General features: G+C 46.8%; 2 long non-coding RNA genes across 4 annotated transcripts; one reads left to right on the top strand and one right to left on the bottom strand.

Annotated features, from left to right (window-relative positions):
* Positions 1–3,468: 3,468 nt before the first annotated feature.
* LOC122207659 lies at positions 3,469–17,762 on the bottom strand. 3 transcript variants are annotated; one of them, XR_006196959.1, is made up of 4 exons: positions 17,537–17,762; positions 12,863–13,041; positions 5,980–6,105; positions 3,469–3,548 (listed from the first exon to the last, which is right to left on the bottom strand). It is a non-coding gene; the product is annotated as an uncharacterized LOC122207659 (long non-coding RNA). The 3 variants fall into 3 exon arrangements; XR_006196957.1 differs by lacking the exon at positions 17,537–17,762 and adding an exon at positions 16,957–17,231; XR_006196958.1 differs by lacking the exons at positions 12,863–13,041; positions 17,537–17,762 and adding an exon at positions 16,957–17,231.
* A 1,388-nt stretch (positions 17,763–19,150) lies between these two features.
* Positions 19,151–23,496, top strand: LOC122207657. Its single transcript, XR_006196954.1, has 3 exons — positions 19,151–19,281; positions 19,870–21,453; positions 22,786–23,496. It is a non-coding gene; the product is annotated as an uncharacterized LOC122207657 (long non-coding RNA).
* Positions 23,497–25,053: the final 1,557 nt, after the last annotated feature.

Genomic DNA, 25,053 nt, shown 5'->3' with positions numbered 1-25,053 from the left:
AAGGTGCTTGAAAAATCTGTTTAAATGTCAGGATAACATTTACATTTTGAGATTTAAAGTCCTAATTATTCTTTTTTCACATCCCCACAATCTTTCTGCCCTAGCCATCTTTACACAGTATTTGCACCTTCTGCACAGATTTCCCTGCCTAAAAGAGAGATATGGTTCACAATCTTCCACTGATGATACAAATTTAGAGACGCCATCGAACACTCCATTTAGCACACCACGCCCCTGCTCAAACAAAGCGCACAACCACACGCACATGCACACACTAGCGGCGGATATCACACAAGACACGAGGTATCCACTCAGAGTGGGAGCCTGTCTTCTTTACTTTGTGACAGTTCTGTATCTTAAAACCTTTAGAGGGGGGCGCCTGGGTGGCTCGATCGGTTAAGCGTCCGACTTCAGCTCAGGTCACGATCTCGCGGTCCGTGGGTTCGAGCCCCGCGTCGGGCTCTGGGCTGATGGCTCAGAGCCTGGAGCCTGCTTCCGATTCTGTGTCTCCCTCTCTCTCTGCCCCTCCCCCGTTCATGCTCTGTCTCTCTCTGTCTCAAAAATAAATAAACTAAAAAAAAAAAAAATTAAAAACAAACAAACAAAAACAAACCTTTAGAGGGAATGCTGTTCTGGTCACTGGGTTTAGTGAGAAGCAAGTGAGAAAAGTTTCAAAACAATATAACCAGGGAGAGAGGGGAGATGGCAGGTGGCCCTGAGGCAGTTTGACAAGACTGGTGATGTGCCTCTGGTTTCCTCAGCAAATGTCTTTCCTGTTGGTCTGTGTTTGGTCTTATGTACCCTATCTTCTATCTATCTATCTATCTATCTATCTATCTATCTATCTATCTATCATAGATCATCTTTTTGTCTATCATATTTCTATCGTTTTTATAAATGTTTAATTATTTACTTTTGAGAGAGAGAGAGAGAGCACAAGTAGGGGAGGGAGTAGAGAGAGAGAGGGAGACACAGAATCTGAAGCAGGCTCCAGGCTCTGAACTATCAGCACAGAGCCAGACCTGGGGCTCAAACCCATGAGCTGCAAGACCGTGACCTCAGCCGAAGTCAGATGCTTAACCCACAGAACCACCCAGGCACCCCTCCTATTTCTATCATTTATCTATGTGTCTGTATAGCTATCATCTACCTAAGACTCCCCCCCCCCCCCCCCCCCCCCCCACTTCCCAACTCAGCCAAATTTTTGAAGAATGATCCTGGATTTCCTAAGATAAATATTTTCTAAGAATCTGATACCTACCTGAAAAGAAGAGCTATTTACCCGATTTAGGTTTGCTCCCGGGACAAGGACGGCCGCGGCACCGTATGTGAAGTATCTTAACAGGACATATATGCCAGAGATAAAGGCTTGGTCTATGACCTCATGCGCTTGCTGGGAAGTGATAATCATTTCACCTGTAAGTGCAGTGACAGTTTCTGCTGGGGAGCAGAGACTAACTCTAATTAATCCCCAAATAACTCAAAAATATTTGGGATTGTGGAGATGACTGAAAGCTATTAAAAGTGCTTAATAGGATATCCATCAAATCCCATTTTGTAGGTGGGGCGAACCTACTTCTGAAGTAATCAAATCCTAACGGAATGTGGAAAGAGTAGCATTTTATCTAATCAGTGAGAAAAAGAGGTTGACCAAATGTCTGTCTGGGATCCATAGCCAGTTTTCAGGCTTTGTTTCCAGAAGATAATTCCTCCCCATTCCTGGGAGCACTGAGGGCAGTGGAATTGAAAGAAAAAACAGTGCGAGGGGCGCCTGGGTGGCTCAGTCGGTTAAGCGTCCGACTTCGACTCGGGTCATGATCTTGCGGTCCGTGAGTTCGAGCCCCGCGTCAGGCTCTGGGCTGATGGCTCAGAGCCTGGAGCCTGCTTCTGATTCTGTGTCTCCCTCTCTCTCTGCCCTTCCCCTGTTCATGCTCTGTCTCCCTCTGTCTCAAAAATAAATAAACGTTAAAAAAAAATTTTTTTTTTAAATAAATAAAAAAAAGAAAAAACAGTGCGAGTAGAGTGAGAAAGTGTATCCAGAGTTGTGCAAATAAACAGGGTATCTGGGGGGTGAAATTTGTTCACTATTTTAACAAATATTTATTGTGTTCTTTATGGGTTTTAGGCACGTTTCTAGGTGTATGGAATAGATCAGTGCACAAAATAGAAATAGAAATACTGGAATTTACTCTGGTTGATGGAAAAGACAACAAACTGCATCTGTGATATTAAGTCACATCATACATCAGAAGGTGATGGGTCCCAGAGAAACAAAAAGAGCAGGGTGCAGGTGATGAAGAATTCAGGGGTTCGGATGGGTTAAAGTGACTTGGCTGTTGATGTTTGAGCTCACAGTGAGGATGATGTTTGAGGAAATAGTTTCCGTGGTGCAGGAAAACACACGTATTCCTTCCTTTCCAGTTGTCACATATCAATTTTCTTGCCCTATTGCCCAAAATAGGATCTTCAGAAAAATACTGAAAATACTGAATGAGAGTGCAAAGAGCAGCCATTCTCCTTCTGTTTTAATCTCATGGGAGTATTTTTTTTTTAAGTTTATTTTGAGAGAGAGAGAGCACGTACAAGCAGGGAGGAACAGAGAGGGAGGGAGAGAATCCCAAGCAGGCTCCACATTGTCAGCACAGAGCCCGATGTGGGGCTCAAACTCACGAACCATGAGATCATGAACTGAGCTGAAATCGAGTCGGAAGTTCAACTGGACTGAGCCACCCAGGCACCCCAGGAATATTTTAATAATGGGCTATGAGTTATGATCTTTGCAGCAATATTTTGTGGATGTTATTTAGAAGACTAAAGAAGATCTCTTCCATCTCATATCCTTATATGCATATGTGCTTGTGTATGTGTATGCATAGGCATAGATAGTTTCTGAATATATATGATATTTTTGAAAGTATGTATATATATATATATATATATATATATATATATATATATATATTATTTTTTGAACATTTTGAAAAGTATGTTAGGAACATTGTACAAAGAGCATCAGCCAAAGCACACATTGGTGTATATTTCTTACATGAATTTATATTATCCTACATAACATATCCTACATATTCAAAACCAAGTAATTTAATAATGATACAACAGTATTACTTAATTCACAGGCCATACTTAAATTGTGTCAATTGTTCTATTAATCCCCTTTACAGCTAATTTTTTTCAGTCCAGAGCCAAGTCCAGTATCAAGAATTGCATTTATTTGGGGCACCTGGGTGGCTCAGTGGATTAAGCATCCAACTTTGGCTCAAGTCATGATCTCGCGGTCTGTGGGTTGGGGCCCCACATCAGGTTCTGTGCTGACAGCTCAGAGCCTGGAGCCTGCTTCGGATTCTGTCTCCTTCTCTCTCTGCCCCTCCCCGACTCATGCTCTGTCTCTCTGTCTCTGTCACTCTCTCAGAAATGAATAGACATTTAAAAAATTTTAAAAAAGGGAATTACATTTATTTCTGATTTGCTTTTATTTTCCATTGATCCGAAACAGTTTCTTACTCTTCTCTTGAGTGTTTTTTTTCTTGTTTCTAAAAAATACAGACCAATTATTTTGTAAAATTTACCTCAGTCATGAGGTTTCTTAACAAATCATTAAGTTTCAGCGTTTGGGAGGCTGGAAAACCACAGATGCATTGCTGTGCCCTTCTCAATGTGCTGTACTGGGAGGCGTGTGATGTCTGTTTTCCCATTATCAGTGATGGTAACTTTTTGCTTTGTTATGATGATGTCCCTCTGATATCCCTACACAGAAGTTACTATTTTTCTGGTATTGGGGCGCCTGGGTGACTCAGTCAGTTAAGCGTCTGACTTTAGCTCAGGTCACGATCTCGCGGTCCGTGAGTTCGAGCCCCGCGTCGGGCTCTGGGCTGATGGCTCAGAGCCTGGAGCCTGCTTCCGATTCTGTGTCTCCCTCTCTCTCTGCCCCTCCCCCATTCATGCTCTGTCTCTCTCTGTCTCAAAAATAAATAAACGTTAAAAAAAATTTAAAAAAAAGAAGTTACTATTTTTCTGGTATTGTTGTAAGTTATTAGAGAAAGGATTCTTTGAAAATATATAAAAATTATTTTCCTCATTGTTTTATATTCTTTTAAGAAATGGTCCATCAGGTGTGGCCACAAGAGGAAACAGAGAAAGGCTCAGGAAAACAAAGTTTATGACACTCACACGGTCTAGAAACAGGACCGTGCCCCTTGAGGCGTGCCACAAGGGGCTACATGGACAAAACACCAGGGTGGTCAGGAAGTAAAAACAGGAGCAAGAGGAAGAGCTAGGGCATGACCTTTATAGGGGTTTCCGGGGGGAAAGGCAAGGCAAGCCAGGCACACGGCTTAGGACTGGCCAGTGTGGATGAGTTCGCGCTTTGGGCTTTCGAAGTGGTACCTAGACGCCTCTGCTTCCGTCTGGAGAAGCATATGTAATGGCTCCTCTTGGGTCACTGCGCGTGCTCTTTCCATCCATGTTCCCTAGGGTGCAGTCTTGCCATCCAGTGGATTTGTTTTATCCATTTTTCTACAGGACACCTGGGCGGCTCCGTTGGTTAGGCGTCTGACTTCGGCTCGGGACATGATCTCACAGGTCGTGAGTTCGAGCTCCACATCAGGCTCTCTGCTGTCAGCACAGAGAGCCTGCTTGGAATACTCTGTCTTCTGTCTCTCTCTCTGCCCCTCCCCTGCTCGTGCTCTCTCTCTCTCAAAAATAAATATTTAAAAAAATAGTTGCATTTTCCTAAGCTGTATTATCTGTTCAGGCTGCTTGCCATCCATCTGTGAGTAGGGTTAAATAGTGTCTTTCAAAAAGATGATGTCCAAATCTTTATCCCAGATACCTGGGAAATGACTTATTTGCCAATAGGTTCTTTGCAGATGCATTTTATTTTATTCTTTAAATGTTTGTTTTAGAGAGAAAGAGCAAGCAGAGGAAGGGGGAAGAAGGAGAGAGAGAGAATCTTAAGCAGGCTTCATGTGCAGCAGGGAGCCCAACATGGGGCTCAATCCCACAACACTGGGATGACCTGAGCTGAGATCAAGAATCTGACGCTCAACCGACTGAGTCACCCAGGCACCTCTTTGCAGACGTGTTTTAACTAAGAATCCTGGGGAAAAATCATCTTGTATTTAGGGTGAGCCTTAAGTCCAGTGACTGATGTCCTCATAAGAGAAAGGAGAAGAGATTTGACATACTCAGAGACACAAAGGAAAAGACCACGTGAAAATGCATACAGAGACTGGAGAGATGTATCTGCAAGCCAAGGGATACCAAGGATTTCTGGAAAATACCAGAGGCTAGGTGAGAGACATGGAACAGATTCTCTCTCAGAACTTCCAGAAGGAACTGACCCTGCCAACCTCTTGATTTCTAGAACTTGAGAGAGCAGATTTCTTTTGTTTTGAGCCCCCTACTTGGTGGAATCTGTTACAGCAGCCCCAAGGAAGATAACAAACCTTTTCTCTTCTTCCTGGAAAACACACACTGTGGTGTGGTCAGATGGCCAATGAATATTTCTCCTCAGTATCTCTCTCCTCAGGGAAGACAGACTCTGGTTCTGTCAGGCCAGCTAGACCCATGACAAGTTCACATGGGGTTCTTTTAGACCATTTTGGTCACCGATAGTTTGGCCACCAGATCTGTTTTTGCTATAGACTGCTTATTGCTGAGGTGATATTTGAGTACATTTTATGGGCCTAAAATGCTCAATGTTCTTAGGATGTCATATGGGAAGTGATCACCCCTAATTCTACCTTAGTTTGCATATACCAATAAGCTTCTCATAAGAATGCACATAAATAGGCCACTATGGCTATGGTCACTAAGCATAGGAGCCCACATAGCCTCTGACGCTATTTGGCAAGTGTCGTTTTCCGTGTTCCTCTATCCACAAAACATGGACTAAAACCATTAGGGCACATACTGCCTCAAGCCAGACACAGAGAGGATTTTATATCCAGTGTATCCAGGTACCTTTTTCAATGGCTCCTCCCTTTGGTTGTAAATGCCACAGTGACCTCTGGTTGTTGTTGAACACAGTACTTCTTGGGTGTGATGGAGAGGCAAAAGTTCCTGCATACTACTTCCTAAAAGGGTTCTCTGAAATAGACATAGCCAGAAAAATGGGTATTAAAAACAAAACAATATTAGAATTATTTCACATTTTAATCTGTTAGTATCAGAGGCACATAACATAGATGAATCCAGATTGTATGCATCTTAAGAACATTGGGATCAGTACTGGCCTTTCAGCTTCAAGCAGATGAGAAGATACCTAAGGACAAGTAGTTTCACCGTTATGATCATCTGAAGATCAAAGCGAAGGTATAATATTATTCTCTAGCTCTCAGCCTCTCACAAGGCACCAAATTAATGTTAGCTGTTTTCCTTTTTGCAGATTTTCAGGTCATTCTTTTCCAAAATTTCAGTAAGAGAATTTCTCAGTTAAGTATTACACCCATTACGATAAAGAGTTTGGGTAAGAGTGAAGCAACATAATTTTCATCCCAAAATTCCTACACTGAACCATGATTTCACCTGCAAGCCACCTAGAGTTTCATTATCATATACCTTGTTATGTTGTCTTTTTAAAAAAGTTTTTTAAACGTTTATTTTTATTTATTTTTTTTTAATTTTTTTTTTAACGTTTATTTATTTTTGAGACAGAGAGAGACAGAGCATGAACGGGGGAGGGGCAGGGAGACAGGGAGACACAGAACCGGAAGCAGGCTCCAGGCTCTGAGCCATCAGCCCAGAGCCCGACGCGGGGCTCAAACCCACTGACGGTGAGATCGTGATCTGAGGTGAAGTCAGACGCTTAACCGACTGAACCACCCAGGCGCCCCTAAACGTTTATTTTTGAGGGAGAGAGAGAACGCGAGAGAGAGTGCACATGAGCAGGGGAGGGGCAGAGAGAGAGGGAGACGCAGAATCCGAAGCAGGCTCCAGGCTCTGAGCTGTCAGCACAGAGCCCAACGTGGGATTTGAACTCAGGAACCTCGAGATCATGACTTGAGCTGAAGTCGGACGCTTAACCGACTGAGCCACCCAGGCACCCCTGTTATGTTGTCTTTTAAAATTTTGTCAAGCCTATTTTTTAGAGCAGTTTTAGGTCCACGGCACAGTTTGGTGCTGTCAGTGTTCTAGATTTGAATAGGTATCTAGTGGTATCTAGATGCTTGATGTGCATTTCCCTGAGACATATGACAGGGAGTATTTTTTTTATGCTTATTTGGCATCTGTGGTATCTTCTTTGATGAGGTGTCTGTCAAGGTTTTTGGCCTTTTTTTTAATCGGACTTTTAACTTTCCATCAGCTAGTTAAATTATGGCAATGCACTGAGAATCGGTGTGCATGATTCCTAATGAAGTTTCTTCACTACCTACAGGCCATTTTTCCCATAAAAAAAGAAAGCAACCTTAGGTTGATGGGGTTGTTCCAAAAAACCCTGGTTCTCCTTTCGTTCTTAATTCTCTCCTTTGCTTGGCAATGTTTAATCAGAATTGATTCTAAAGGGATTAGAGATTTCTCCTTTGTGTAATCATCACATTTTAAAAATAGATCAAGGATGCAATAAGTTAAGGCTTTCCATCCTGGTCCTTTGACAATCTGAAGAGTTGGTTGGACAGCCAGACCACCGATTGCTTACAGTGATACATTAAAATTTTTATTTTTTTAATGTTTATTTTTAAATTTTATTTTATTTTTAATTTTTTTTAACGTTTATTTATTTTTGAGACAGAGAGAGACAGAGCATGAACAGGTGAGGAACAGAGAGAGAGGGAGACACAGAATCTGAAACAGGCTCCAGGCTCTGAGCGGTCAGCACAGAGCCCGACGCGGGGCTCGAACTCACGGACCGTGAGATCATGACCTGAGCCGAAGTCGGACGCTAACCGACCAAGCCACCCAGGTGCCCCTGTTTATTTATTTTTGAGAGAGACAGAGGGAGAGAGAGACACAGCATGAGTGCAAGTGGGGGAGGGGCACAGAGGGGAGGGGGACAGAAGATCCAAAGTGGGCTCCGCGTTGACTACAGTAAGCCAAATGTGGGGCTTGAATTTACAAACCTCAAGATCAAGAACTGAGCTGAAGTTGGACGATCAACTATCAACTGACTGAGCCACCCAGGAACTTCTATGCATTAAAAATTTGAAAGCTAGGGGCGCCTGGGTGGCTCAGTCCATTAAGCGTCAGACTTCAGTCCAGGTCATGATCTCATAGCTCATGAGTTTGAGCCCTGCGTTGGTCTCTTTGCTTACAGCTCAGAGCCTGGAGCCTACTTCAGATTCTGTGTCTCTGTCTCTGTCTCTGCCCCTCCACCACTCTCTCTCTCTCTCTCTCACTCTCTCACTCTCTCAAAAATAAAATAAACATTAGACAAAAAAAATCCCACCACCCTATCTCAACAAAGAGTCAAAGCCAGACATCCAGAATTCCTACACATAGGACTGAACTTTTCCACTCCAAGGAAATAAACTATCTTATGCAAAATAAATACACAACATGTTAAAATTTGTGGGATGCTGCTAAAGCAATTCTCTGCAGAGGAAGCTATTCTACCAAAGGTTTTAGCTAGATTAGTCAAGGTAGAAAAAGGGACACAGAGTATCCAGTTTAGAAACAAACAAGTAATACTGTGTCTATTAACAGAGGACATGATAGTCTATGGAAAGAATCCTATGGGATTTACAAAACCCTAGAAACCAAAACATAAAAGGAAACTGCTAGAACTATTAAGTGTTATTCTACGTAATGGGTATGAACAACTGCTAATTTAAAAAACACTGCAGTCTCTAATAGCATCAGATATACAAATACTTAGAAATAAGATGTGTAGGGGCACCTGGGTGGCTCAGTCTGTTAAGCATCCAACTTCGGCTCAAGTCATGATCTCGAGGTCCATGAGTTCAAGCCCCGCATCGGGCTCTGTGCTGACAGCTCAGAGCCTGGAGCCTGTTTCAGATTCTGTGTCTCCCTCTCTCTGACCCTCCCCCACTCACGCTCTGCCTCTCTGTCTCTGAGAAATGAATAAACCTTAAAAAAAAAAAAAAAAGAAAGAAAGAAGATGTGTAACTCCTCAGAGATGGTCAAGTAGGATAGGGAGGAAAACAAACAAAAAGTAACAATTCAGGGTTTATTCACATCCTGGGGTAATAAACAAGAGGCCAGGAACGGAAAGAAGGGGCAGGCTCCTTCCATGTCTCATTTTACTTCCCAGAACTGCACCCAGTGAGGGTCAGATGATTAGTGCAGACAGGGGATCTCACTGCCAGGGAGCCCTGAACAAGACTCCTGCTGTTGGGGCACCTGGGTGGCTCAGTCGGTTGAGTGTCCGACTCTTGGTTTCGGCTGAGGTCATGATCTTGTGGTTTCGAGAGTTCGAGCCCCAGGTGGGGCTCTGCACTGACAGCATGGAGCCTACTTGGGATTCATTCTCTCTCTCTCTCTCTCTCTCCCTCCCTCTCCCTCCCTCCCTCCTTTCCTCTCTCTCCCTCTCTCTCCCTCTCTCCTCCACTAGTGCTGTCTCTCTCTGTCTGTCAAAAATAAATAAAAATATTAATTTTTTTTTTTAAATAAAGACTCCTGCTATTTAACAGACCCCGTGGATGGAGGAGGAAGAGGGTATGGGCTAGGAGTACTAGGAGTGCTGACTACTAAGTCAGAGTGGGTAAAGGGTCTTCACCCCCCCCCCCCCCCCCCACAAAAGGGAGTTTTGGTAGAGATGCCCGAACAGTATCTCAGTGGAGTCCTGTCTTTCCTCGCACATATAAAAAGGCCTCTGAATGGAGGTGCCTAGGCTAGGAATGCAGATATACACAAGAGCATGGCTGGGGGTGCAGAGAGAACGATGCCTTGACTGCAACTTTGTCCAGAGCCTGCAGTGAACTGAGTATGCACCTGCTGTGGGGAGGGCAGCTTTCTCCTGTGAGGCTTTCTGGGTGAAGTCTCTCTAACTGCCTGCAGTTTGGCCTGGAAAATCACACGTAGGATTTTGGCTTGGAGTTAAGCTACTCAAGACCGGAATAAAAGGAGAGATATACCATATTTATGGACGGGAAACATCCTATTAAGATATTACTCTCGGGGTGCCTGGGTGGCTCAGTCGGTTAAGCGTCCGACTTCGGCTCAGGTCATGATCTCACGGTCCGTGAGTTCGAGCCCCGTGTCAGGCTCTGTGCTGACTGCTCAGAGCCTGGAGCCTGTTTCAGATTCTGTGTCTCCCTCTCTCTCTGCCCCTCCCCTGTTCATGCTCTGTCTCTCTCTGTCTCAAAGATATTACTCTCTCTAAGGCAACTGGGTGGCTCAGTTGGTTAAACATTTGATTTTGGCACAGGTCATGATCTCATGGTTCGTGAGTTTGAGGCCTGCTTTAGGTGAGCCCTGCTTCTCTCTCTCTCTCTGTCCCTGGAGGGATTCTCTCTCTCTCTCCCTCTCTCTGCTCCTCGTTCATTTGCACCCTCTCTCTCAAATAAATAAATAAAAAATAAAATAAAATAAAAATCCTCTTCCCTTAAAAAAATTGATCACAGGAGCACCTGGGTGGCTTAGTAGGTTAAAGAGTCCGACCTCGGCTCAGGTCATGATCTCACAGTTCGTGGGTTCAAGCCCCATGTCGGGCTCTGTGCTGACAGCTCGAAGCTTCGAGCCTGCTTCAGATTCTGTGACTCCCTCTCTCTCTGCCCCTCCCTGCCTCACACCCTGTCTCTCTCTCTCTCAAAAATAAATAAACATTAAACATTTTTTAAATTGAAGACAAAAAAAAAATCTTCCTCTCTCAGAGTGAGCCTATAGATGAAATGCAATCCATATTAAAATCCTGGTATATTTGTTTTGGTAGAAATCAACAAGCAGATTCTAAAATTTATATGTAAATGCAAAGGACAAAAGATGACCAAAAGAACTTTGAAAAAGAACAAAGTTAGAAGAGAACACAACCCTGATTTTAAGACTTACTATACAGGGGCTCCTGGGTGGCTCAGTCAGCTGAGCGTCCAACTTTGGCTCAGGTCATGATCACTGGGTTCGTGAGTTCGAGCCCGGCGTTGGGCTCTGTGCTGACAGCTTGGAGCCTGGAACTTGCCTGGGATTCTGTGTCGACCTCTCTCTCTGCCCCTCCACCACTCACACCACATCTCTGTGTCTCAAAAATAAACATTAAAAAAAAAAGGACTTATTATACACATTCATTAGCACATGGAAGTATTGGCATAAATACAACAAATGGGTAAATTTGGCAGAACAGAAAGATTTAACTTTTAGCTCCACCTGCCCAGAGAAATTGGGGCAAAGCTTCGTATCCTGGAAGCCACTGAGGGGGCAGGTGGTGCTGAATAAAACTGCCTCACCCATTCTGCACAAATAGGAGACACATTTACATTTAGCTTCATCCAGGGAATAGTCCCACCCAAATGTTGCCATTGTGTCTTTTTTTTTTTAATGTTTATATCATTTTTGAAAGAGAGAGAGAGAGAGAGATGGAATGGAGGAGGGGCAGAGAGAGAGGGAGACAAAAAACCTTGAAGCAGGCTCTAGGCTCTGAGCTGTCAGGACAGACCCTGATGTGGAGCTCAAACTCAGGAACCCTGAGATCACAACTGAGCCAAAGCCAGACACTTAACTGACTGAGCCACCCAGGTGCCCCTGCCATTGTGTCTTTTTGCAGAAGAGTACCAAGGGGTTGACTGAGACTAGTTCGACAAGAATACAGACCTTGGAGGGGCACCTGGGTGGCTCATTCCGTCGAGCTTCGGGCTCTTGATTTCGGCTCAGGTCATGATCTTGCAGTTTGTGAGTTCGAGTCCCGCATTGGGCTCTGCACTGTAGTGCGAAGCCTGTTTGGGATTTTGCCTCTCTGCCCTTCTCCTGCTCTTGCCTGCATGAGCTCTCTCTCTCAAAATAAATAAACACCAAAAAAAAAAAAAAACCCCAAAAAAAAACAAAAGAAGAAAAAGAAGAAAAAGAATATGGACTATGGGTCTGAGGTCATGCCCACAGAGCAAAGTGAAATTGAAAGGAAAGGGAAAATGACATTTTCCAGGATCCCAGCTTCCATCCTGAGCTGGACGCACCCATCACATCAATATCTAGGGAGCATGGCTTTCAATAACACTCCAGAACCAAGGGAAAAATAAAAGTACGTGTCATCATCTTCACGATTCCCTCGGGATGTAATGGGACCCACATTTCCCACATAGCATAAAGTATAAAAGTATATTATTAAGCATGAAAGAACTTATTAATTGAAGCAGTAATCCAAAACAAAATTCAAAAGCAAAGCAAAGTGAACTGGAAACCAAACAAGAAATAACTTGTTGAATAAAGAAAGGCTAGGGGTGCCTGGGTGGCTCAGTCGGTTGAGCGGCCGACTTCGGCTCAGGTCGTGATCTCATGGTCCGTGAGTTCGAGCCCCGCGTCTGGCTCTGTGCTGACGGCTCAGAGCCTGGAGCCTGTTTCGGATTCTGTGTCTCCCTCTCTCTGACCCTCCCCCATTCATGCTCTGTCTCTCTCTGTCTCAAACATAAATAAACGTTAAAAAAAAAATTTAAGAATAAAGAAAGGCTCAACCCACCCACTGTACTAGTAACTGATTGTAAAAAGTCAACACGTGGGTGTTAATACACTCAGGAATATTTTCTACAATTTTCTATTGCTGTAAGAAAGAAGTATATGTGTTTACGTGTTTGTGCGTACTCACATAAGAAAACAGTTCAAAGTTAAATGAAAACCAAAGGAACAGATTTGTTAGTGAGGAAGAGAGAAACTTTCGAAGGGATGCATTTGAAAGGCTGACTTTTAGGAAGCAACATTGTTTTGCAATTTTCATTTTGCAATGATATAATAAAACAAAACTGACCTACAGTTGGAAATAAAAACAGATCCATGATATGAAGCAGAATTAAAAAAAAAACAAACATGTCATCAAGACAATTTTCCTCAAACATCCAGAGAAATTCTGGCCTTTTATCTCTGATGTGGATTCCAGCTTCCAATGCAGGCCATGGAGGGAGAGCTTGAAGGGGCATCACTGCTGCGCTGTAATGAAAAGGAACTTGGTCTGCACCAAATCCATGACGCGGGGCTCAGCTGAACTGTCCCAGGACCGCAGGGGCCCTTGCGCTCCTTCGTGGGAGCCAGGGACCCCCCCCCCCCTTTCTGCCCTGCGGACCATCTCACAGGAGTGTGACCTTCAACCAGGGTCGGTCAGCTCACACAGCGTCAGTGCAGGTGAGGGTCGTGCCCCAAGCCCTCTGGCACCCAGGCCCCTGCCTGCGTGCTTCCCCCGTTTGAGGAGAGTGGTTTCGTGGGCTCTTCACCTTCCTGGCTCCCACTTCTAGGTCTGGGGGCCTTGGGGGGCTCTCCTCTGCCCAGATTCCTGAATCCTGAATCCAGTCCAGGACTTGTAGGATAAAGTCCACATTTCTGGCAACCAACATGAGGTGAGCCCAAAGGTTGTCCCTGGGATGGGAGGCAGCGTCTCCAAATGCTTGGAGGTGAGTCTGAGTTGAGGGTGTTCAGGGAACAGCAAGTCTGCTTTATATATGGGGAGAATGCGGAGGGCAGGGGGGCAGAATTCAGGACTAGAACTGCTGGCTGGGCAGTTGGGCATCTGTTCTGAGGGTTTGGGGAACCATGGAAGATTTGTAACAGGAAAGGGAGGTGATCTGACTCATCTATTAACAGGCCGTCCGGGAATTCAGAGTGGAGGAGAGATTTTGGGGTGAGGAAGGAGATAATTGTAGTGGACTGGAACACCGCTGAGGATGGATGGACCAGAGAAGGGCCTGTTGTCATGGGGGAAGTTGGTTGGATTCTGGATTCTGGGAGCTGGACGACTGTTGGGTTTTGGCTTTGGCACCTACAAAGAATGGAGACATTGTCAACTGAGATGGGGAAGTCAGGCGTAGGACTAACTCTCAGAGGCGGTATTAGAAGTGGGTCTGAGATATTCCAGGATCTCTGAGTAGACGTGTCAGGTTGGCAGTTAGAAACACATCTGGAATTTAAAGGAGGGATTCAGTTTGAAGATCTTTGTAAGTAGGTGGCTGGAATATGGAATATGTCTCCTCCTTCTCATTATTATTATTGTTATTATTATTATTATTTATTTTAGAGAGAGAGAGAGTGAGAGAGCAGGAGAGAGGGGCAGAGGGAGAGAGAAACAGAATCCACGCAGGCTCCACGCTCAGTGCAGAGCCAGACACGGGGCTTAATCCCATGACCTGGGGTTATGACCTGAGCTAAAATCAAGAGTCGGTCACTCAACTGACTGAGCCACCGAGGTGCCCTGGAATATGTCAGATTTCTAGGGGGGCATATTCAGATCATGGTGATGATGCCATTAGGGGAAAGGATGGGGTGGGTATTCTCCAAGGACTGGGCATCTTGCTTGGGCACCTGATTAATGGGGACAGTCTTTATCAACAGAAGTTGGACTGTACCACCATGGGTGTGTGTGGTGGGGAGAGGAGAGAGTGCTGGCTAGTGGCACAGGCTTCCAAGGGGAAGTGGCTATGAGATCTGTTCAGAGTCAAAGCAGTAAAGGAAGTCAGATGATGCAGAGGTCAGGGTTCGTGCTTCTTCTTCCCTCTCCAGGCTCAGACTTTTTTGATAACTCTTGGTGGAGACAGAGGAATTTCAGACAAGCTGACAGATTAGCTTGGGAGCAAATGATATCTTATGGGAGAGTCATTGGCATGTGGTGGGAACAGATGAGGCTGGGCTTTGAATGAGTGTAGGTGGAGAGAAATGTTATTAGTGTATGTAGAGCACATGTGACACTGAAAAGGAAGAGGAGGTTAGGCTACCTGGGATCCATAGAAGGTCTGGATGGCTGAAGTTGGGACAGGAAGCTGGACCATGGGCCACGTGGGGAGAAAGACATTTTGTACCTAGCTGAGCACAAAGGAATGCATGCTGGGCTGAAAGCATACACTCGTGGGTCTTGTGGGTAGTAGTCTGTGGGATGAATAAATAAAATTCGATTTTATATTCTCTTCTTGAAAGTTTTCATGTGTTTGCTTGCTTCTTTCTCTGTGTTTTTGGCAGTTACAGCACTGCTACTTAACGTGACTGCCATGTTTTCTGGTTTATTCACTGGCTTATGCAGTGCATATATCAACAGGAAGAATTTTTTCGCGTAGACATAGGTTTAAGTGTAATGTATAATACCAAACTCTGCTCCAAAGTAATTATAATAGATGTTCAATGATAGTTTATGATATTTACTAATGTTTTCAGGGTCAGTACTGTCAGACTTACTGAGTCTCACCAATCTGATGTTTCATCTCCTGATTGCCAAAGATTATTTAAAAAAATTTTTATTTGCCTTTTGTAATTCTAATTTAAAGTGGTATGCAAGAGTTTTGCAGTTTCTGGCTTTAAACATTTTTCTTATTAATTTGTAGAGGGCTTATTAAATGTATTTACTAGTTATATGTTAAGTCTTTAAAAATTATAGATGACTCAATATCCTCTCACTTGTGTTCTTGTTATTTCAATTTTTGTGTTTTTTTTTTGATAATAGAAGTGTGTTGTTTTCATATAGTTTGTGTATATGTTTTGATAATTTTTATATTTGGCTTGAAAACTCCTGCTCTTTTTCTTCCATGATCTTTTAAGTTACATATTTTTACTACCACTTAAGCCTTCCTTATCTGAAATTAATTTCTGTGTATGATTAAGAGCAGAGATGAAAACTGGTGTTCAATTTGGTATTGGTATGATAATTGGTATTATCCCGTGAATAATGTTTTTAGGCAGCCATTTTCCAATTTTCTGTAGCATCACCATAGTCCAGTCTCGCATGAGGAATCTAAATATGTGAACACCTCTTTATAAACTTTACAGTTTACTCTGCTAGTTTTGAACTTGAATTCTATGCCATTATGCCAATAAGACACTGTTTCTTATTTTAAGTTTATGACTTGAATTAATCTTTTAGGAAAATTACTCCAACTTTTTATATTAAAATAAATTTTGCATCTTCTATACATATTGAATTATGACATTTATGAATAGCTTCTCGAATTCCAAAAGGGTGCTGGGATTTTTACACTTGTAACTATTATTATCAACACTTGACCTCACCACTAACCCCCCTCCCCAAATAGTATTTTAGCACAATCTCTTAGTGGTTTTGCCTTACACCACTACCAATCATGGCAAGTTAGCAAATACTGTCAACAATAGGTTTGTGTCATCTAATTTTATGTATTTACTTTTTAGCCAATAATGAAGCATAGAAGGGTATTTTGTTGCATATAATTCACATTTTTTTATTCCAAATCTTAGTGACTTGATTTCTCTTACTTAAAAATCCCTCCAAGATTTTTGTCTTAACAGTCTTTCAGAAAGAAAAAAATATTTTAAAAAAACCCCACAAAAGTTAAGGACTGTGTCATGTCTCGGTGTTTTGTTTTGTTTTTGAAGTTAATTATTTTGAGAGAACGCGAGCATGAGCAGAGAGAAGCCCAAGGAGGCTCCATGCCATCAGCACAGAGCCCGGCTTGGGGCTGGAATCCACAAACCAGGAGTCCATAAGCTGAGTCCAAATCAAGACCCGGAAGCTCAACTGACTGAGCCACGCAGGTGCCCCGTGCCTCAGTTTTTTAACACTTTGAATGCATTGTAATCCTGCATCAACATTTATGTTGAGAAATCCAAGTTAAATTGGATTCTTTTAAAGTTTATACTGGTATGAAAATTAATAACCAAAACCTCATTAAAAATGTCGTCGGGAGGTTTCAGCAGAGGCCCTACCACTCCTAGTCAATTGCAGACCGAACAGGAAGAGAGAGACTTGACCTAGCAGATGGATACTAATTTACTATCCCATACGAACAGGAAACTTTCCTTATCCCACTCCGCTCAGCCAATGAGAAGCCACTATAATTCAAACTCCCAGTTTATTCTAATGGCTTTTAATTTATGACAGCCTTCCCAACTTACCCCTTTTCTCCATAAAACTGGGTACCTCTCCTTTGTTCCTCGACTGCCTACGGCAGTTTGTTCGTCCTGGATTACAACTCTCTTTTATTCCCCAAACCTATCTTTTGTTGGTTATAACTGGCAGCTTTATTTTAAGGTTAACTTAGGTTTTTCTGACTCTAATTTCATGTATTTCTAATTCCTCCTTCCTAGGAACCACCTGGCCATCAGTGTGAGGGCTGATGGCCACCGACGGACTTCGCAGCAATCCCTGGCGTGAGAGGAACTAGGTTACCCAGAAGACTGTGCGCCAGCTTCTGGGCCACGCTGACCAATGAGGGCGTTTCCAGGAGCGTGCAACGACCAGGGAGGCGGGACTTCCCGCCTTTTCCGCGTGGAGCCTGAGTTTCCGAGCCCGGGTTTTGGATCCCGGACTCAAGAGGCGGAAGGATGTCTCGACTGTACTGACTAGGCGCGGATCTGAGGTTCGGTGTGAGCGCGGCTGCGGGGGGGGGGGGTCCCGCCCGTCTCCGCCTTTATCACACGTCTCCTGGCCGGGTTGAACCCGCAGGGTCCTATGGCGACGGCCGGGCTAACGTACCTGGCTCAGGTGAGAGAGTGTGTGTCCCGGACCCGTGTAGCCCGAACCCCAAGGGGGGGGGGGTCTTCTGATGAATACACTGCAGTCCAGGCCCCTGCCCGCAAAACCTGGGGCGTTCGTGGTCGGGATCCCCTTTCTGGCCGGCAGTGGTGTGAGTGTGGAAGGGATCAGCGTCTGCGAAGTCGTGGGGGCGCGCGAGAGCATTCGGGAGAGCGGGGGTCCGCCCTCTGTCTGCAGGGAGCAGCTGGGCCGCCGGGGTGAGGGCTCTGGGGGCCTTGGAGGGTTGGAACAGAGGAGGAACTCAGAGTTATGGTCTTAAAAGTATTCCAGGTGTTCCCCGGGGAGAACAGACGGGGGGGGGGGGGCGGAGGGGAGTGACGAGGGTCGAGGCAGGGAGAGCTTCCAGGAGACCGCTGCAAAAGACTCTCAACAATGATGCTGGGTTTGGGCCGTAGAAGGAATGTAAGTAATAAGATTCCTGATAAATCTTAGAGGTGAAACCGGCCGGATTTCCTCTTCAGCCAGTGTGGCTGTGAGCAAAAGCACAGGATGAAAGATTACCCAGTCGTTCTTTTGGCAGAGTGTCTGGAAGCACCGAGACGTGGAAACTGGTGAGGAGCAGGTTTCAGAGAGAGCCTAGGAGTTGAATTTTGGACATGCTGTTTCTGAGATAGAGGTGACGTACAGGCAGCTGGAATCTCTGGTCTGGAGTAGGGGGCGAGCTGGCTCAGTGATGTGCATATCGTGACAGCCTAAGTCCTGGACCGGGACCCAGCCTGGATCTCACATTTAGGATGGAAAATATGAGTACTTCGTTGAGATAGGCCCCGAGATGAAAGCAGATAGATAGAGCTGGGGCTGGAGGGCAGGCGGTGTGCCTGCAGATGAGAGGATCCTGTGGTTCAGGGCTTTCTGGGCGGGGGGTTAATGATTAAGGAGCCTGCTGGGATGGAGGGGGAGAGGTGAGGGGATGTAGATTCTCTGCTCTGAAGACTCCACAGACTGTCTACTCCCTGTGGAGCCAAAGAAGGGCCAGCCAGGCTGGAGGAGCAGCCCAGGCCCAGTCAAGGTCATAGGTGTCTCAGCTCTCCCAGGGAAGTGCAAGTTCACAAGGTACAGCTGTAGCAAGTTAAACTTATGCAACCAAGTAGTAATTGATTGAAATGCCAACGTAGCTCTGCGATAAAATGTATATATATTTGGATTTTGTCATGGACGCTTGCTATAGAGCTCCTAAAACCCTTGGAATTTCCTGGGTATGAGGAGTTCTTTTTTCTTCGTAAGTGTCCCCTTTTATCACAAAGGAGTTTATTTTAATGAGCTGATTTAGGGCGGGGGCCCTAGATAGCCTCAAGTTGGGGCTGGTCACCAGAAAGACCAGGTGATTAGAAGTTTAAACTTTCGGGGCACCTGGCTGGCTCAGTTGGAGAGCATGTGACACTTGACTTCAGGATAGTGAGTTTGATATGTTGGGTTTGGAGATTACTTAAAAATAAATAAAATGCTTTTTAAAAAGAACTTTTTTTTTTTTTTAATGAGGCTGATTTTATTTTTATTTTTTTGACGGGATGGGGGGGAATCCCAAGCACCGTGAGATCATGACCTGAGCAGAAATCAAGAGTTGGACGCTTAACTGACTGAACAACCCAGACGCCCCCCACCAAAAAAGAACCCTCTACCTCCCAGATGGGAGGGGAGCTGGAGGTATAAAAACTGTTGAGGAGTGAGATCCAGGGAGCCTCCAGGTTGGTGAACGCATTGGAATAATAGAAGTGCTGGCAGGCTGTGCTCACTGGCTCTGATCCCTATCCCCATGGTCCTGGCACATAGATAAAGGAGAGAGTGATGTCCTGACACTCTCTGTCCTTACTTCTGTGCCCTGGGGTCATCTCAGGTCCTTAATCAAAGTCATAAGTTCTGTTCAGGTGTCCCGTTTCTCTAGTCAATAAGGTGAAGGGATGAAAGGCTTCCTGGCACAAGAACCAGGACACTTGCGTGTCCACATGGGAGTGTTCAGTGACCCACAGGACTCTGTTCCGTCTGCTGGGAACAGAGATTGAGGGCAAGAGTCAGTCCTCGAGAAGCAGCCTGAGGTGCTGGGCCTCCGCTGAGGGGAGTGGGTCCCTGGAAGGTTTGGAGCAGAGAAGGGAAGTGATCTGAGTCACGTCTAAACAGCCTACTCTGCCTGCAGAATGGAGGCAGGGAGACCCCAGCGGAGGCCATGGTATCGGGAAGGTTAATGGTAGCTACATCACAGCCCTGGCTCTGTGGATGGAGGCAACTGTTTTGTTTGTAGGCTACTTTGTAAGTAGGGATGATTTTCTGCCTTGCAGGGTGAGAGAGTCTGGCATCACTCCAGGATGTTTGTTTTTAGCTGCAAGTGTGTGAGTGCCGTCGCTGAGGTGGAAAGTCCAGAGCAGGAGCACTTAACAGAAGCAAGTCTCTGGAGTTCGGAGTACTTAACGGAGGCACTCTCAGGAGTTAGGAGTACTTAACAGAAGCACTCTCAGGAGTTAGGAGCACTTAACAGAAGCACTCTCAGGAGTTAGGTTTTTGCATGTTGCATCTGAGATATGGCAGGGACCTCTGAGTGGAGGTGGCAAGCGGGCGTCTAGAAGCACATCTGGATTTCAGGGAAGGAAGGGGTTCAGGTTTGAGGATACCACACCCCTCAGCAGCAGCAGGTGTGCAGACGGTGCCACAGGTAAGAGGATGCCCTCAGCAGATCACGGTGGCGGTGCCAGTACAGGGGAAGAACGGGGAGGATATCCATGGACTGGCTCACTTGCTTCGGCACCCGGATGGGGATGGCCGTCATCACTAAGACATGAGGAGGTACGGTGACCACGAATGTGTGTAAGAGAGAGAGTTACGAGGGGACGGGCCTCAGGTGGGGGTCCAGGTGGTGGCATGGGATTCCCAGGGGCTGGATGTGATCTCCTGAGAGGCAGGGCAGTGATGGAGGTCCGGTGACACTGAGGAAGGCATGGTACTTGTTCCCCTCTGCAGGTTTGGGTTTGTGCCAGCTCCTGCTGGGGCCTGAAGAGTGTCTGACGGGATGACAGACTCATTGAGGGGTACAGGAGGTCCGCTGCAAGAGTCTCTTGGGTCGTGGCAGGAGAAGCGGGCCTGGGCTTTGAATGAGGAGGTGGAGAGGGACAGGTGTGACTGGAGAGGGGACAGCGCAAACCATGCTGAGGAGGAGGAGGGCTCAGGGGGTCTGATCTCACACACGCTGGGGTGGCTGATGTCAGGACAAGGAGCCAGGCCAGGCGGGGAGGTCCTCAGAGCAGTGCCTGGGGTAGCCCCGGGTCCTGTCGCATTCGGCAGGCACTGCCTGGGTGCCACATGCAGAGTGGCCTATGGGAAGCCAGAGAGATGCCTGTGACACGGGCTGGAGGCGGCAGTGGTGTCGTGGGTCCCGTGGTCACGGCCTGGCACGTGAGGGAGGAGTGATCCCATTGTGCTGTGCGAATGGGGAAGGGGGTGTGAGGGTGCACTCAGCCCCCTCGTACTCAGGGTTTAAGCCGGAAGGCTGAGCGTGAGTCCATGTGGCTGTGATCTTCGTGTCCCAGGAGAGCTGACCATGAGGGAAGCGGCCTGGGGCACAGATAAGACCGCCCCCTCCCCATCTGTTCTCACCGACAATCGGCAGCAGTGATGAGCGGGCACGAGGAAGAGCGGGTACCAGTGGACCAGGGCCTGGTACCTCCTCTGAATGAGGGAGCTGGGGAGGAGGGCCATGGCCTTGGGATCCTGCTTATGAACTCTTCTGCCCCCATCATGACAGGGCCACGGGACCTTTGAGGACGTGGCTGTGTACTTCTCTCAGGAGGAGTGGGGGCTCCTGGGTGAGGTTCAGAGACACCTGTACCATGATGTGATGCTGGAGAATTTGGCCCTTATAGCCTCGCTGGGTAAGGACCCTCCCTCCCAAACCATTGCCCTGCATGAGGCTCTGATTCTCTTTTCCCAAGGTTCTCTGTCCCTCCCAGAGCTGGGCCATGGGCCCCGCTTCCTTCCCTGGTTCCTTGGCATGGGTATGAGACACCAACACGTTCTGCTGTGAAGCCTCTCACAGAAGGGCTTGGCTTCTGACTCCTGTACCTGCCTGATCAACGCTCGCTGATTAGCTCTGCCCCTCCCCCCGCCCCTTAACATGTTGACTGTTGACCTCTGTGAAGCATCCCTGTCCCCGCTTCTGCCCCCTTCTGTTTGGTGTGCCGCCTGTCTCGGGAATTACAGACATTGACGTGGGCAGTATTTGCAGGCAACCCTAAATGATTTTTGCAAGACTGTCCTCAAAATTCTAGTAATAAATTTCTTGCCTGTAGTCTCTCAGTGGTTGGGTCGCTCTGGGCCAGTGATGTTCACTTGACTGCCCTGTTTTTTTCTCTTGAGGACTTCAGTCTGCCAGGTCCCACGTAGTTGGCGAGGTTGAGCTGAGGGGTAGAGGAGAGCCCCGGGGACCTGACGGCTCAGACACCTCTCTTACCACAGGAAGGGGGGATTCATGGGATCCTGGCCATGGGCAGGGTGGGTGGGAGCGGTGGGCAGGCATGGTTTCAGGACTGAGTACAAACCGTAGCAGGCAAATGTCCTTTGCTCCCTGCTGTTTGAGCGACAAGGCTCATGGCCAAACCTCATTTCTGTTCCTCCTCCCCATCCTTGACATTTTGCCTACTTGTCATTTCTGCTGTGACTTCTGGTCCCTGGCTGTCCCCTACATCCATGTCCCCCACGTCTTTCCCCTTCCTTTCTCTCTGCAAATGTTCTGTCACATAGCCTGTGTTCCATGCGTCATGTGATGTGTGCATATCCCTACGTGGCTGACTATCTGCTACCCAGAGGCAATTGCCTTTTCCTGGCGTGGGACACACATTCCACACGGCATGAACTTGTCACCAGCACACAACCACTGATTTCAGCCACTGCTGAAAGCCACTGGCAGAGGAGTGAGTGGAACCGCGTCTCTCCTCCCGACACAGCACTGGATCCTCCTTTCTCACTGGTTGTGAGACTCCTCCTCCTCCCCTCCCCTGCCCCCTGCCCCCTGCCCCCTGCCCCAACACACCGTTCTGTAACCGTCAGTGCTACACAGTGTCCCTTTCCTCCATCTGACCCTGGCTCCCTTGTCCCAAAAACAAAGCCATGGACTCAGTCCTGGTTGTGTCCTGCACGCGTTTGTAATGGGCTGTCCTGTCCCACTAAAGTCTGCGGACACCTCACCACCATTTTCCTGCTCTCAGGTTGTTGGCATGGGATAAAAGCTAAGGAAGCCTTTTCTGAACAGAGTTTTTGTGGAAAGAGTGTCACAGGCCAGGATACCAGATCCAGGCCTATTTGTCCCCGAGGCTCCTTCCTGTGATACATGTGTCCCAGTGAAGAAAGACGTCTTCAACCCGGCTGAGCGTGAAGGGACGCACGCTGGGCTGAAGCCATGCACTTGTGGGCCTTGTGGGAAACTGCGCTTGCTCAGTTCACACCTCCACCAGCACCGGAGACAGAACCCCGGAGAGAAGGCCCTCAGAACGGAGGAGAATGGGGCTCTGTTTGTGAAGAGCAGGATCCCCGTGTCAGACAACATTTTCCCCAATGGAGAGGCCGAGAAGGATTTCCTGGGCGGCGTGGACCTTCTCCAGCACCAGGCCGTCCCCAGTGGAGAACGTCCGCACGGAGGCAGGGGAGCAGGGTGGTTTCTCGCCCTCGGCAAGGGCAGTGTAGCGCAGCGAGCGTGGGCAGCCCTGCCACTGAAAGGTTAAGTTCACAGAGCAGCAGAGTGCTTATGCCGGAGAAGGCCTTCATAAGCGTGGGCAGTGTGAGAAGTCCTTTGTCCACAAAAAAAGGCTTCTCGAGCACCAGGGAATCCACGCTGGAGGAAAGCCTCGTGCGTGCAGCAAACGTGGGAAGTCCTGTAAGTACAGATCTAGTCTTTTTTTTTTTTTTTTTAACATTTTATTTATTTTTGAGACAGAGAGAGACAGAGCATGAACAGGGGAGGGGCAGAGAGAGAGGGAGACACAGAATTGGAAGCAGGCTCCAGGCTCCGAGCCGTCAGCCCAGAGCCCGACGCGGGGCTCGAACTCATGGACCGCGAGATCGTGACCCGAGCCGAAGTCGGCCGCTCAACCGACTGAGCCACCCAGGCGCCCCCAGATCTAGTCTTAATCAACACTGGAAGGTTCACACTGGAGAAAGGCCTCCTCGTAAGCGCAGCGAATGTGGGAAATCCTTCATCTTTCGAAAGAGGCTTCTCGAGCACCAGAGAATCCACGCTGGAGGAAAGCCTCATGAGTGCAGCAGACGTATGAAGTTCTTTAGACACAGCTCCACCCTCATTGAACACCGGAAAGTTCACACTGGAGAAAGCCATCTCAGTGCGGTGAATATGGAAATGTTTCATCCACAAAGAAAGATTTCTTTTGCACCAGAGAATCCACATTGGAGAAGAGTTCTCTGAATGCACCAAATGTAGGAAAACCATGAAAAGGTTGGAATTCAGTGAGCACCTGAGACTTCACCCTGGGGAAAAGCCGTATGAATATAATGAATGTGGGAAATTCTTCAGACACCAATCCCCTCATATTCAGCACCATAAAGTTAATGGTGGAGAGAGGCCTGGAATGAGTGTTCTGAATGTGGGAAGTCCTCCGTTTACCAAAGAAAGCTCGAGCAGAGAGAATCCACACTGGAGAAAGACGCTTTGAGTATAATGAACGTGGGAAAGCCTTCAGCCTTGAGGATAGACTTGTTCAGCACCACAGAGTCCATATTGGAGCAAAGCGTTTTTGTGTAGCAAATGTGGGAGATTTTTCCGTCAGAGATACTGCTTCGTCAGGCATCAGAAAAGTTCATAGTAGAGGAAGTCCTTGGCCACTAATGGAATACACTATCACCACATTAAAAACGACACGCCAGAGTGTAGACCTTCCACGGGATTGATCAGCTGAACCTTTTACTTCTTTTTTTTTTTCAACATTTTTTATTTATTTTTGGGACAGAGAGAGACGGAGCATGAACAGGGGAGGGGCAGAGAGAGAGGGAGACACAGAATCGGAAACAGGCTCCAGGCTCGGAGCCATCAGCCCAGAGCCCCGCGTCGGGCTCGAACTCACGGACCGCGAGATCGTGACCTGGCTGAAGTCGGACGCTTAACCGACTGCACCACCCAGGCGCCCCTGAACCTTTTACTTCTGAGGATTCACAGTTCATTACAAGTATCAGGTGCTCGTGACTGTTTCTTGAGCTGACCTGACTTTCCAATGTGCCTAGTGCCCTGTGGCAGAAAGTATGTCATCACTACCATGTGGCATGCCCCCACAGGGTCCATCATCTCTCCGTGTACAGGGGCGTAGACCTCTGTGCCCCAAGCCCTGAAGGGAATTCAGTGTAACAAGAGCCTAGCCGAGCTGCGTGAAGCAGAGACGAGGTCCCGCTTTGCTGAGAGAAAGAGTCTGGGTTCTCTGTGGATTTGCAGTTTCTCTCACGGATGCTATTCCTTCGTGGATTCTCGCGAT

The sequence above is a fragment of the Panthera leo genome, chromosome E2 (assembly GCF_018350215.1).
Source record: "Panthera leo isolate Ple1 chromosome E2, P.leo_Ple1_pat1.1, whole genome shotgun sequence".
Lineage (NCBI taxonomy): Eukaryota > Metazoa > Chordata > Mammalia > Carnivora > Felidae > Panthera > Panthera leo.
The sequence above is the reverse complement of the archived record's forward strand: the minus strand, read 5'-3'. Positions and strand labels throughout refer to the sequence as shown.